The sequence below is a fragment of the Heptranchias perlo genome, chromosome 4 (genome assembly GCF_035084215.1).
Source record: "Heptranchias perlo isolate sHepPer1 chromosome 4, sHepPer1.hap1, whole genome shotgun sequence".
Lineage (NCBI taxonomy): Eukaryota > Metazoa > Chordata > Chondrichthyes > Hexanchiformes > Hexanchidae > Heptranchias > Heptranchias perlo.
This window is the reverse complement of record NC_090328.1, coordinates 44,016,716-44,030,181: the sequence shown is the minus strand read 5'-3', so window position 1 is coordinate 44,030,181 and position 13,466 is coordinate 44,016,716. Positions and strand designations below refer to the sequence as shown.

Below are 13,466 nucleotides of genomic sequence, written 5' to 3'. Positions count from 1 at the left end.
GATGGGGTGCCAATCAAGCGGGCTGCTTTGTTCTGGATGGTGTCGAGCTTCTTGAGTGTTGTTGGAGCTGCACTCATCCAGGCAAGTGGACAGTATTCCATCACACTCCTGACTTGTGCCTTGTAGATGGTGGAAAGGCTTTGGGGAATCAGGAGGTGAGTCACTCGCCACAGAATACCCAGCCTCTGACCTGCTCTTGTAGCCACAGTATTTATGTGGCTGGTCCAGTTAAGTTTCTGGTCAAGTGACTACTATTATCAGATAAATGTTTAATGTGCTTGTATTAAGTTTCTCTCACTTGTATTTTAACTGAGGTTAACACCTCTGTTAAAATTGTGAAGAAATAAATTTGATACGAGTGTGTTACGGGCTCATCTATTGACATCGCTCACAGGCAACTGGAAAACATTCAGAGACAAGGTTTCGATCTATTAGATTTGAAAAGAGATTAAGAAAACTAAAGGTAATTTCATTGGAAATAACCGAATTTTTAAATAATGAAGGGACATGATTTTGAATGTAGAAAGATAGTGGGGGGCCTTTTGTCTTGATACCGTCCTGGTTTTGAGCGGTACCGAGACAAAAGAGGAACGGAAATCTGGTGGAACTGAGTTATGTCAGATTTCTGCTCCATTACGGCTCTGCTCGATATTTGAATTGGGCCAGAGTAGGCGTCTGACGCTCCCACTGGAGGCAGGTGGGAGCTTCATTAATGTATTAAAAAAGGTTGGGGAGGGGCTCCTTTCAATTTTTGGCCCCAGATAGACGCCGCAAAATCAGCACACCAGTGAAACCTAGCGGGGGACAGGAGGAAAGGAGCATTTAAAAGGCCCATACACTTTCAAGGCAAGTGCATTAAGATTTTTAGAGGCCCTTCTTCTGTTTTTTTTCTTTCCTGCTGGTATTTTGGCTTTCACGAGATTTACCGCCAGGTGAAGTTGTTTATTTAATTTGACCCAAGTTCCTTTTACTGCCACCAAAGGGTTTGCCACCAGGAAACCTTTGTGCTGACATGTGTGGAGGAAAAAGGGACGAGCAGGAGGATGCCATACAGGGGTCAGGCTGCCCGAGAGGTGCTCTGGGCTTTCCAGCCTGCATCCCAACTTCTGTAGAGAAAGGTAAACCTCACTTTGGTGGATGTTGTTGGTGTGGGTTCTTTTTCCTAATGATGGTTGTGCCAGCAGACCTCCCGGTAGCATCATGTATGATGTGAAAGCCTGTCTAACCCTTTTGCTGGAAGGTTCTTCACAAGCCTCCCAAACACAGCATGTCATGCTTTATATGATATTGCATGAATGAAGGCATGCCAGGATGATCAGGAGTCAACACTGCTTGTTTGACCACACCATCTCACCTTGTTCACGTTGTAGTTACATGGTGCCACACTGGCAGTTTATACAAAGAGTCAAAACTGTGACGTACCAGAGTTTTGCGTTCTGGGCTTCTGTAAAGATATTAAAAATATAAGTATGATTTAAAATCATTCCTTGAACTGCTTAAAATCTTGCCTTAGAATATTGGAGCCAATTAAAATAAAGTTATAAAGGAGTCCCAACTTTGTTGCATCCCATAGCAATGTGCTAAAGCTGGGATTTTTCAAGTAGTTCATTACTTGAGCAACATTAGAAATGCCATATCTTTAAAATTAATTAACATCAACAAAAGGACTGAAAATACAGCCCTGAGTTCTAGAAGTTACAGCTTACAGGGCCATGGAAATCTGATTCTAAATAATTGCAATACCATCAACCAATCAGAAGTGCTGTTGTTGATTTGAATTAACTCAATCGGTGGGGAGAGGCCTGTACTGTGTGCTCTCAACCAGAGCCTGCTTTGTTCTTGTGACAACCTTCAATTTCTAGCAGTGATATTAATCTGGAGTGGTTCCCAGAAGTAATATCTGTGAACTGTTAGGGTAAGTTACAAGGTCACTTAAATATATATAATTTTAAAAACTCTCATAAGCAGCACATTGCTAGTTATTTAGCTTAAGTATTTAATATAGAATTTTCCGTAAGTTTGAAAGTCAAGATTTCAATTTACTTTATTCAGATAAACAATGAATAAATCACAGATGTGTGTGGAAATTTTAAGACCCTGCCTTGATACTCTGTTACATGTTCTTTTTGGACACACAACAATGCATTTCACAGCAAATATAATGATCATATGGCTCTATGATTAATAAAATTGCATATTCAGTTTGTTCATAAATTGTTAATTAAATGCAGGGTGTTTGTCTTAAAATCCCTGTTCAATGATCAATTTGCTGCACAATTTGATTTAAGAGTTGCATCTTATAATGGCACTAGGATTAGTTATCTCCAGATTGAGAGTGCCTTCCATCAATTCCCTCTTGTGTGACAAAACTGCTTGGACAACTCTTACAATGGTTTCTAATAGGTAGAGGCTGTTACAAGGGATTGATTACAAGCTGGACTGTCATGAGACTTCAAGTAGTTTGGTTGAAGGATGATTTTGCACAACTCTGGCCCATAACTTCTTGTGATCTCACATCTGAACCTTTGAAACTGAAAGAAGAGCGAAAAGCTGCAAGTTTTTTGTGACTTATTTGCAGCTACAACTTGCTCTGACATTGAAAAAAAATTGGAAAATTTTCACCATATTTGGATTTGAGATTCAGATTTAAATGTTTCAAATTTTCACAATGTAAATGTTAAAGATATCCAAACATTCTCCACAGTCATATGTTTTGTCAGAAATGAAATTCCCTCAGAATGGTCCTGTAACCTAGTAAGAATGGTGACTTTCCAACCAGATGGTTGTTCTGGCATTAACCCACAGGTACACATTCCTCAATTCACCTGTGCATATGGAATGGAGTTAGTTTATCTGTAGAGGGCTATGTGACATCAATGTGTTCCAGTAAACATCATCCAACTGTCCTGAAGTCCAGGCCATTCCATTCTACTCAATGAAGTTGGTTATGTAGTAGCAAGATGCCATTATGGAGATCAAAAAGGGGAAATAATTGCTTCACTATCACCTTGCAATTTACTAAATAGTTTTGAGACGTCCAACTTTAAAATAACCACATGGTGCAAAAACTCCTACCAGACTAGATATCTGCTAATCATATCACATGAAGCATTCTTTTTGGCTTATGGCCCACTTGTCTAATGTCAGGTAGTGGTGTAATATTAGCAATTCCTTCCTTATTTTCTATTTTGCTGACATTGATTGGGCAGTTTTGCCTAACACAGAACTGTTGATTAACATATGCACACTGGTCATCAATGACCGACTGCTAGACAAGATAAAGAAATAAAACCAGTGTAATGAATTTCATTGTGTGCAAGATGTTATGGATATCATGGGAGTAATTTTAGGCTGTAATCTCATCTAGGTTTATGATATTATATGAACTTCTTGAAGTGATTGCTGCCTTGTAATCGTATCTAACTATCCATTATTCTTCAATAATTTAATTATCTGAATTTAACTTGAAAAATTAAAGAGATATAGTACAGAATGGCACAGCACATTTCTGTACTCTACATCCACATGAATAACTCACACCCAAATGGCTGAATAGATTTACTCACTGAAGAAATTTATAAGAAACAGTGTTGGAGAATCATACTTTCCTGAATCAGTTTTCTTCAGTTGAACCAACACCAGGCAAAATGTATGGCAATGATTTTATGTATGGAGACAAGTATCACAGAATCAGTTATGACAAACTAGTTAAAACAAGGATGGTTAGGTATGATCTAGCTCTCCTGAATTTGTTTTTTGTGCTACTGAGTATTCGTGTGTAGGCAGCCAGTGAAGTAGCTGTGTGCCAACCCTTTCCAATTGGGTAAGACATGATGGCCCTGGCACATCACTGCCCACCACTTTAAAATCTACTTCAGAAAGACTGAAAGCCACATGGAACTTTTCTTTTTTCCATCTTCCCCATGTAGCACAGCCCTTCCCTTAGATTAACTAAAGGGAATTCTACTGGCAAGAATTTAATGTTCTGGGGGTTAAGGTCACAGAGAATCTGTTTTCAGACTTTAGATTCTGCAATCCTATAAACTAAATTCCAAATTCTGCAATCCAATAAACTAAATTCCAAATTCTCAACAGACTTTTGTTCAAGTATCACAAAACAAGATGCATCTTTATTGTGCAATGGAGGTGCAATCCACAAATAAAGTGCTAACTAAATTAACTGATAAACCATAGGCAGTTTTTAGAAAATATATAGAACTCAAGTGGATCTTGGCAAAAAAAAATGTTGCCTGTTCATTAAACTGGAGAGGAAAAGGGTATCTAGAATGATAAATTCAGGCACATTGAGGAAAGTATAAATCAATAAATCAAATGGAGTGAAGCATTGGACTGAATTGTAGTAAGAGATTACTCAAAGTGGTCTGGACCCCCTCCCATCTACTGGAGTAGAGATTAAATGCATCGGTTAAATGCTAGAGAGATGGGGATCAATCTGCAACTCTGCAGATATTTTGTGGCCCTGTTTTAAAGTAATACCTGTTGGGGGAAACTAATAGAAATTTTAGAATGTGATATTCTACTGATATTGATGCTGTTCTTTATTTAGCACTACGAACCTGATCTCATCTAATGGCTCAGTCACTGATCACAATTCCTAAACTTGTCATATTGAGGCATTGGAAATCTACTGACTTTCCTATCCTGTAAGGAGTGGTGGGAGTGGGGGCAAAGCATTGTGACAGAAATAATCTGGTTCAGGGCAAATAGCCTGTGGAAGAATTTGAAACATATTGCTCTCCATTTGTCAAATAGCTAAATACATGGAGATTCCACAAATGCTTTCCCATCCTTCCCTGGTTTCCTGATGTCAATAGGCCTTTCCCTCATGAGTAGAAAACCTTCTCCTCGGCATTCCTAACCATGACTCAGCAATGTAGCCTGTCCCTAACATGTCCAACTTGTGAGATTCTGTCCAGTTGAACAGTGACAGGTTTATAAAACAAATATATATAGGATTGGAAATTCCATTGAGTGTAAATTTGATTCTGTAAAGATCCTCTGTGCACTATTTTAAGTCATTAATCTGTTTGAAATAAATGGGTTAGCAAATTTGTTAAAACAAAACACATAGAAATTTTATACAAGTGCATTAATCAGTGTGCTAACAATAGCCATCAGTACAATTTCAACTCATGATTCCTATTTTTGTATTAATGCACAAAAGTGTCTCAGTTTTCGACAGGTAGCAATCAAGCCTGGTTCACAGGTAGGATTCTCACCTCTGAGTCACTTCATAGAATCATAGAAATTTACGGCACAGAAGGAGGCTATTCGGCCCATTGTGTCTGTGCCAGCCGAAAAAAGGCCATCCAGCCTAATCCCACTTTCTAGCTCTTGGTCCATAGCCTTGTAGGTTGCGGTACTTCAGGTGCACATCCAAGCGCCTTTCAAATGCGATGAGGGTTTCTGTCTCTACCACGCTTCCAGGCAGTGAGTTCCAGATCCCCACCACCTTCTCGGTGAAAAAAAATTTCCTCACCTGCCCTCTAGCCCTTCTACCAATAACTTTAAATCTATGACCCCTGGTTATTGACCCCTCTGCTAAAGGAAATAGGTACTTCCTATCCACTCTATCTAGGCCCCTCATAATTTTGTACACTTCAGCCTCCTCTGTTCCAAAGAGAACAAACCCAGCCTATCCAATCTTTCCTCATAGCTAAAATTCTCCAGTCCTGGTAACATCCTTGTAAATCTCCTCTGTACCCTCTTTAGTGCAATCACATCTTTCCTGTAATGTGGTGACCAGAACGGTACGCAGTACTCAAGCTGTGGCATAACTAGTGTTTATACAGTTCTAGCATAACCTCCCTGCTCTTATATTCTGTGCCTCGGCTAATAAAGGAAAATATCCTGTATGCCTTCTTAACCACCTTATCCACCTGTCCTGCTACCTTCAGGGATCTGTGGACATGCACTCTAAGGTCCCTCTGTTCCTCTACACGTCTCAGTATCCTCCCATTTATTGTGTATTCCCTTGCCTGTTTGCCCTCCCCAAATGTATTTGCCACTTTTCTGCCCGCCTGACCAGTCCATTGATATCTTCCTACAGTCTACAGCTTTCCTCCTCACTATCAACCACATGGCCAATTTTTGTATCATCTGCAAACTTCTTAATCATTCCCCCTACATTTAAGTCCAATATTTAAGTCCAACATTTAAGTCCATTGATATATACCACAAAAAGCAAGGGACCTAGTACTGAGCCTTGAAGAACCCCACTGGAAACAGCCTTCCATTCACAGAAACACCCCTCAACCATTGCCCTTTGCTTCCTGCCAATGAGCCAATTTTCGATCCAACTTGCCACTTTGCCTTGCATCCCATGAGCTTTTACTTTCCTGACCAGTCTGCCATGTAGGACCTTGTCAAAAGCCTTGCTAAAATCCATGTAGATTAAACGCACCACCCTCATCGACCCTCCTTGTTACCTCCTCAAAAAATTCAATCAAGCTAGTCAGACACGACCTTCCCAAAACAAATCCATGCTGACTGTCCTTGATTAACCCACGCCTTTCTGAATGACGGTTTATCCTGTCCCTCAGAATTGCTTCCAATAATTTGCCCACCACCAAGGTTAGGCTGACTGGCCTGTAATTACTCGGTCTATCCCTTTCTCCCTTTTTAAACAACAGTACAATTTTAGCAATCCTCCAGTCCTCTGACACCATCTGTAGCCAGAGAGGATTGGAAAATGATGGTCAGAGCCTCTGCTATTTCCTCCCTTGCTTCTCTTAACAGCCTGGGATACATCACATCTGGGCCTGGCGATTTATCTACTTTCAAAGATGCTAATCCTCTTAATATTTCCTCCCTCACTATGTTTATCCCATCCAATATTTCACACTCCTCCTCCTTAACTACAATATCTGCATCATTCCCCTTTTTTGTGAAAACAGATGCAAAGTATTCATTAAGAACCATACCTACATCTTCTGCCTCCACACATAGGTTACCTTTTTGAACTCTAATAGGCCCTACTCTTCCCTTAGTTATCCTCTTGCTCTTAATGTATTTATAAAATATATTTGAGTTTTCCTTGATTTTACTTGCCAATATTCTTTCATGCCCTCTCTTTGCTTTCCTAATTTCCTTTATAATTTCACCCCTGAACTTTCTATACTCCTCTAGGCTTTCTGCAGTGTTGAGCTCTCAATATCTGACATAAGCTTCCCTTTTTTGCCTTATCTTAGTCTGAATGCTCCTTGACATCCAGGGGCTCTAGATTTGGGAGTGCCACCCTTTTTCTTTGCTATGAATCATCAGTATCTCCTTCTTGAATGCCTCCCACTGCTCTGACACTGATTTACCTTCAAGTAGCTGTTTCCAGTCCACTTTTGCTAAATCACTTCTCAGCTTAGTAAAATTGACCTTTCCCCAACTGAAAACTTTTACTCCTGTTCTGTCTTTGTCCTTTTCCATAACTACTCTAAATCTAACTGAATTATGATCACTACCACCAAAATGTTCTCATACTGATACCCCTTACACCTGCTCAGCTTCATTCCCTAAAACTAAGTCCAGAATTGCCCATTCTCTTGTTGGGCTTGCTACCTACTGGCTAAAAATGTTCTCCTGAATGCATTTTAAGAATTCTGCGCCCTCTATACCTTTCATACTGATTCTATCCCAGTTAATATTAGGGTAGTTGAAATCCCCCACTATTACTGCCCTATTGTTTTTGCACTTCTCAGAAATTTGCCTCCATTTTTGCTCTTCTATCTCCCTCTGAGTTTTTGGGGGTCTATAGTACACTCCCAGCAGTTCATTCTTCAGCTCAACCCATATGGCCTTATTTGATGATTCTTCTAACGTATCATCCCTCCTCACGGCTGTAATTATTTCTTTAACCAATATTGCCACCCCCTCCTTTTTTATCCCCCTCTCTATCTCGTCAGAACACTCTGTAACTAGGAGTGTTGAGCTGCCATTCCTGCCCCTCTATAAGCCATGTTTCAGTAATAGCTGAGATATCGTACTTCCACGTGTCTATCTGTGCCCTCAGCTCATCTGCCTTATTCCAGGTAAAGGGAATGCAAAAATAACTAAAGTAGTTACAGCAGGAGTGACAAGTAAGAAGCGTGTTAAGTTAAATGGTGTGAGAAAGACAGCATCTGGGCAGAAGGACATGTTAGGATCCCTTGCCCAAATAAGAATTTTATATACTAAAGCACAGAGTATAAGAAATAAATTGAGTGAATTAGAGCCTCAAAAACAGTTTAGAGGGTATGACATGGCGGCCATTAGTGAGACTTGGCTGCAAGCTGGTTATGATTGGGAGTTAAATATTCCAGGTTATGAAGTCTTTATGGGGTCCCTCAAGGGATATGGGGATCAGGTGGGAAAATGGTGTTGAGATCGAAGATCAGCCATGATTTGATTGAAAGGCGGAGCAGGCTCAAGGGGCCATATGGCCTACTCCTGCTCTTATTTCTTATGTTCTTATTCACTAGACACCTTGCATTGAAGTATATACCATTAAGCACTGCCGAACTCTTTTGTTGTCTATTATCTGACCTTTCTTTCCTCTGCCTTCCAAACTCGCTTACTAATTTTCTGCCTTGCATTTCTAGCTCTGCTTCTCTCACTTGTGAATTTACGCTCAGGTTCCCGTCTCCCTGCCCAGCTAGTTTAACCCCTCCCCCACAGCACTAGCAAACCTCCCCGCGAGGATATTGGTCCCAGCTCTGTTGGGGTGCAACCTGTCCGGCTTGTACAGGTGCCACCTCTCCCAGAACCATTCCCACTGCCCCACGAATCTAAAGCCCTCCCTCCTACACCATCTCTCCAGCCACATATTCATCTGCACATTCTTCTATTTCTATACTCACTAGCGTGTGGCACCAGGAGAAATCCGAAGATTACTACCTTTGAGGTCCTGCTTTTTAATCTCTTTCCTAGCGCTTTAAAATCTGCCTGCAGGACCTCATCCTTCTTTCTACCTATGTCATTGGCACTGATATGGACCACGACCTCCAGCTGTTCACCCTCTCCCCTCAGAATGTTCTGTAGCCGCTCAGTGACATTCTTGACCCTGGCAACAGGGAGGCAATGTACCATCCTGGAATCTCGTCTGCGGCCGCAGAAGCACCAATCTGTTCCCCTAACTATAGAATCCCCTATCGCTATTGCTTTCCTGACCTTCCTCCTCCCCCATGTACGGCTGAGCCACCAATGGTGCCGTGGACTTGGCTCTGGCTGTACTCCCCAGAGGAACCATCGCCCTCACCAGTATTTTACCAGTTAGAGAGCGAGATGCACTCAGGGGACTCCTGAGCTTGAGCAGAGGCTGCAGTCACTGCAGCCTCACTGCAGTGACTGCAGCCTCTGCTCAAGCTTTGAAACCCAGAGCTCGAGCTCCTCCAGCTGATGACATTTCCTGTACATGTGGTTGTCCACATGTACAGGATGTGCATTCAACGCGAGTGAGGTGCCCTGCCATGCCTCTATTTATTTATTTGTTTAATAGCTATTTATTTGGTTGTGGGTTCAAACTCACTCTAAGAGTTAAGCAATGCTGAGGGAGTGCAGCATTGTCAGAGATGCCATCTTTCAGATATGATGCTAAACCAAGGCCCCATCTGCCTATTCAGGTGGATGTAAAAGATGCCATTGCACTATTTTAAGACGAACAAGAGGGTTCCTTTGGTGTCCTGACCAACATTCATCCCTTACCCATAGATTAACAGGTCATTTATCTCATTGCTATTTGTGGGACCTTGCTGTTTGAAAGTTGGCTGCTGCATTTGCCTACATAAGAACAGTGACTACGGTACTGAAATACTGAAAGTCATTGGCTATGAAGGATTTTGGCATGTCCCGAAAGCATGAATGGCGCTATATAAATACAAGTATTTTCTTTATAATTCTTAGATATCAGTCTTTCCATCTTGCTTTTAGTAAATCTTTTTAAAATAATACGTGAGATGGTCAATCTACTATGATAGTGCAGGAAGTGATGTAAAGAAAATAATCCAATTTATTTCATGAGCGAGGAAAGACTCATAACGTGTTGGGGGTGAAGTCACAATTATATTACAAAGTTCTTCCTCATGAGTGAAATAGAAAGGATATCTTTTCTGTTTTACTTGGAGTATTTTGCTCATATCACTGGTAAGGGGATAATCATTTAAAGATAATAGATAAGTTTTTTATTTTGTTTTAATAAGAATATCTGCATGATATTTTAGTATTCTCCATTCTTCCCACTCCCTGCTCTCATCCTCTCTTCAGACATGACTCGAGTCATCTTAAAAATCCAATTTGTGGGGAAGAAGTGTTAAATTCACAAGGCTTTTCTTGGCCTCGAATGCTACTTCTTTGGTGAGTGAGCTGTGGAAGTTGGATGAATATTTAGCACCATGTCTTCTACAAATCCCTAAATCAGAAAAGCTGTATTTGCCATTGGCAGACGCACATGTGGAAAGAAAGACTTCTTTTCCCATGTTATTTTTGTACAACGGTGTGTTACTATCACTAGAAAGTGCCTGAATATGGAAACTTAGAGCTGTAGTCAGAGTGAGTAAATATTTCCAGTCATTATGTTATACTGTGATGTGATTGGAGTGTGATAAATAATGAGAGGCAAAAAGATGTTATCAAAAGTCTCTGCATGATATTAACTGTGCAGCTGAAATTGTGTTATATTGTAGTTATTAGGCGTGCAGGAGCCTACTATTACCATGACTATTACTTTGTAATTTATTTCAACTCATGCAATTGCCAACTTCAAAATACTTCTTTTTTCATTATGTAAAACAAAATGGTAATTGAATGTATTTTAAACCTCATGTTGGTCTCAATCAGTCGTCTGCACATCATTTGGAGGTGCACTACGCCATCTATTATTTCAAAGACTTTGATGTTCTCAAGCCATTATTAGATTTGGTTGTATTATCTGATTCAAACCCCAATGATCAGGTAACCTGGGTTAGAGTGTTGAAAACACGTTACTTGAATGAAGTGTGCAAACAACCATCAACATGCATTCATATGGATATAGCTTCTATAAGCTGCTGACTGCTTTAAAAGTACAGATTTACCATATTGTTTCAGAAGTGGATTAGATTCAATTTATTGTACATGATCTGACCACGCATTACAAGCCAGTTTCACTGGAATGTGAACCAGGACTCAGCATGTTGAAATCAGTTCAGAGGAGAGCAAATGAAAAAACCCTTTGATTGACTTTGGAGATGCTTCAAACCATCTAAGTACAATTCTTCTTGCTGAACATTCAGAAATACATCAGTACAATACTGACATCACTCGTCTTGTAAGAGACTCTTAAAGGGACAGTAGTGCTTTTCTAGGGAGAATTCACGCAGGCTCATTTCCTGAATCAAAAAAAAAACAACTTGCTCTGAAAACTTGGCTGATGGGCTGCCATGTTGGCTACTCAAGTTCACACCATTTCTGCTGCATTTAAACTTTTACAAAATGGTTTTCATATCTCCATTTCAGTTTTTCTTCATTATGTAATTATACCTGCTCTATGTATAAACAAGTTAAATTTTTGCACAATGACCATTCTGCTAAAAGCCTGGATATTACAGGTTTGTTTTGTTCCCTCTCCCCTTCATGACCACCAACATCTCCCTTCCCTGTCTCCTTCATTATCATCCATTCTCCCTTTCCTTCCCCTACATTTCAGCCTCCCTCTCCCCTTCCGTGCCAATGTTTCCTCCTTCCCTCTCCCCTCAGTCTCACTCCTTCCCGAGTGCTGCAAATACAGCTGCTGCTGTGCACGATAGACAGGAACCCTTAGTGTCACGTGAATTTCTGCCTGCAGTGTGCAGCAGCCAGATCACTTCCATTAGTGGCTGGACTCAGGTGCTGCAGGGAATGGCGCTTGGTCTGTGCTGATTTTTGTCAGCAGATGCCACAAAAACCACTGAATCTGGTGTGAAATGCTGACTGTTGGCATACGTTCAATCACATCCACGTGTGAGTTTCCAGCAAAGGCTAATGGGTAGTGATCAGCAGCCAATTCTTTCCTAACCGAGCCTGGTGATGCTGAAGCTAGATGTAACTGCTGCTGCCCAAGCTGACGTTGATGAACTCAAAACTGTCCAGGGCTTGAATCTGAGAACTTTCTGGTATATAGGGCTCAGTACCATGCCATGTAGAGCATTTGTCCACGGAGTTGTCAATGGACCTGAGGAACATGGTCTTATTGCTTATATGTAAAACAATTTTCAATTTCCAACATTAAGCAGGAAATGGAAGGCTGAAGATATTTTGGTAAAAATGAAGGTAAGAGCTTATGAAGCAATGGTTATCCCCATGTTATTATACAGACCTGAGTGCTGGAACATGAAAAAAAGTTGATGAGCAAAAGATACTAACAGCAGAGATGAGTTGGTTGAGAGAAATATTGGGAGTATCAAGGATGCAAAGAATCAAGAAAGATACAAGAACTCAGCTTGGACAAGAAACAACGCTTATACAAAAGATCAAAGAAAGACCACTGCAATGGTTTGACACCTTTCAAGAATGGAAACAGCTAGAATACCTTACATGGCCCTGCATACGGAGGTACATGGAACAAGGAGCTAACTAATGTGGCCAGGCTAGTTCAGAACCGACAACAGTGGAGTGAATTCATTCGGCCCCATCGTCGCTGCTGAGCTGATGGATGGGAATTTAGTAGTAGTGGTAATTTGCAATTTATTATTTAATTTAGCTCGATTTTTGTCTGTCTTGCTTGTGAAAACCAAGTTGTTGTATCTCATGCTGCTGTTAAACCAGTATGTAGAAGAAAGTGTCTGTGCGTACGTGCGTGTGTACACGTGCATCTGTGCTGTTGTTTCCAACACCTCCATATTTTCTCAGAGGAGATAAACTTGGAACCAAATTGACTATTATTATGATGGTTTATAATGTGCATGCCACAAGTAAAGGAAGTTTGGAAAACAGCCCAATAGCTGAACTGGTTGATTGCTTCACTCTCAAGCAGAAGGTCATGAGTTTGAACCCTAGAGCTGCCTGGCACTCAAACTCACTTGCAATTAGTTGGCTGAGTTTGGTTGATTTTTCAGCTGTGGTGTTAGACAGAATGCTACACAGAACAGAGGGTTTCTAGTTCAGGTAGAAAAATGGTCAGGACAGAATGACATTGCCCATCTCACTTTGCCTAAATCAGATTGCATTAGCTGTGCCCCAGAGTATGGCACAACTTTCAGCTGCCGGAGGACTTGGAATGATGAGAGGCCTGCAAAGGGGGGAAAATAGGAGAAGTGGAATTAAAAGAATTTAAAGAAATAAAAATAGTCTGGCAAATTCTCAACTGATTTGGTTTACTCCCCTACACGTAGGTTTTTATCACACAGCTTGGAAAATTGTAACGGGATGTATCAGACCAAAAACATTGAAAATGTGCTGGAGGTGTTTGAATGCTAGTACAACTCTCCATCTTAAAGCAGCACTGTCACCCTTTTGTGATAAAC

General features: G+C 40.7%; 1 long non-coding RNA gene across 6 annotated transcripts in view; it reads left to right on the top strand.

Moving 5' to 3' along the window:
- Positions 1-13,466, top strand: part of LOC137320481 (uncharacterized) — a 227,307-nt gene that overhangs the window by 83,254 nt on the left and 130,587 nt on the right. The window contains exon 5 of one of the 6 annotated variants that reach the window (XR_010962550.1): positions 983-1,112. The exons of the other annotated variants lie outside the window; for them this stretch is intronic. This is a non-coding gene — a long non-coding RNA (uncharacterized lncRNA). Of the gene's footprint in view, positions 1-982; positions 1,113-13,466 lie in introns of those variants that run through there. 6 annotated transcript variants of the gene reach the window in all.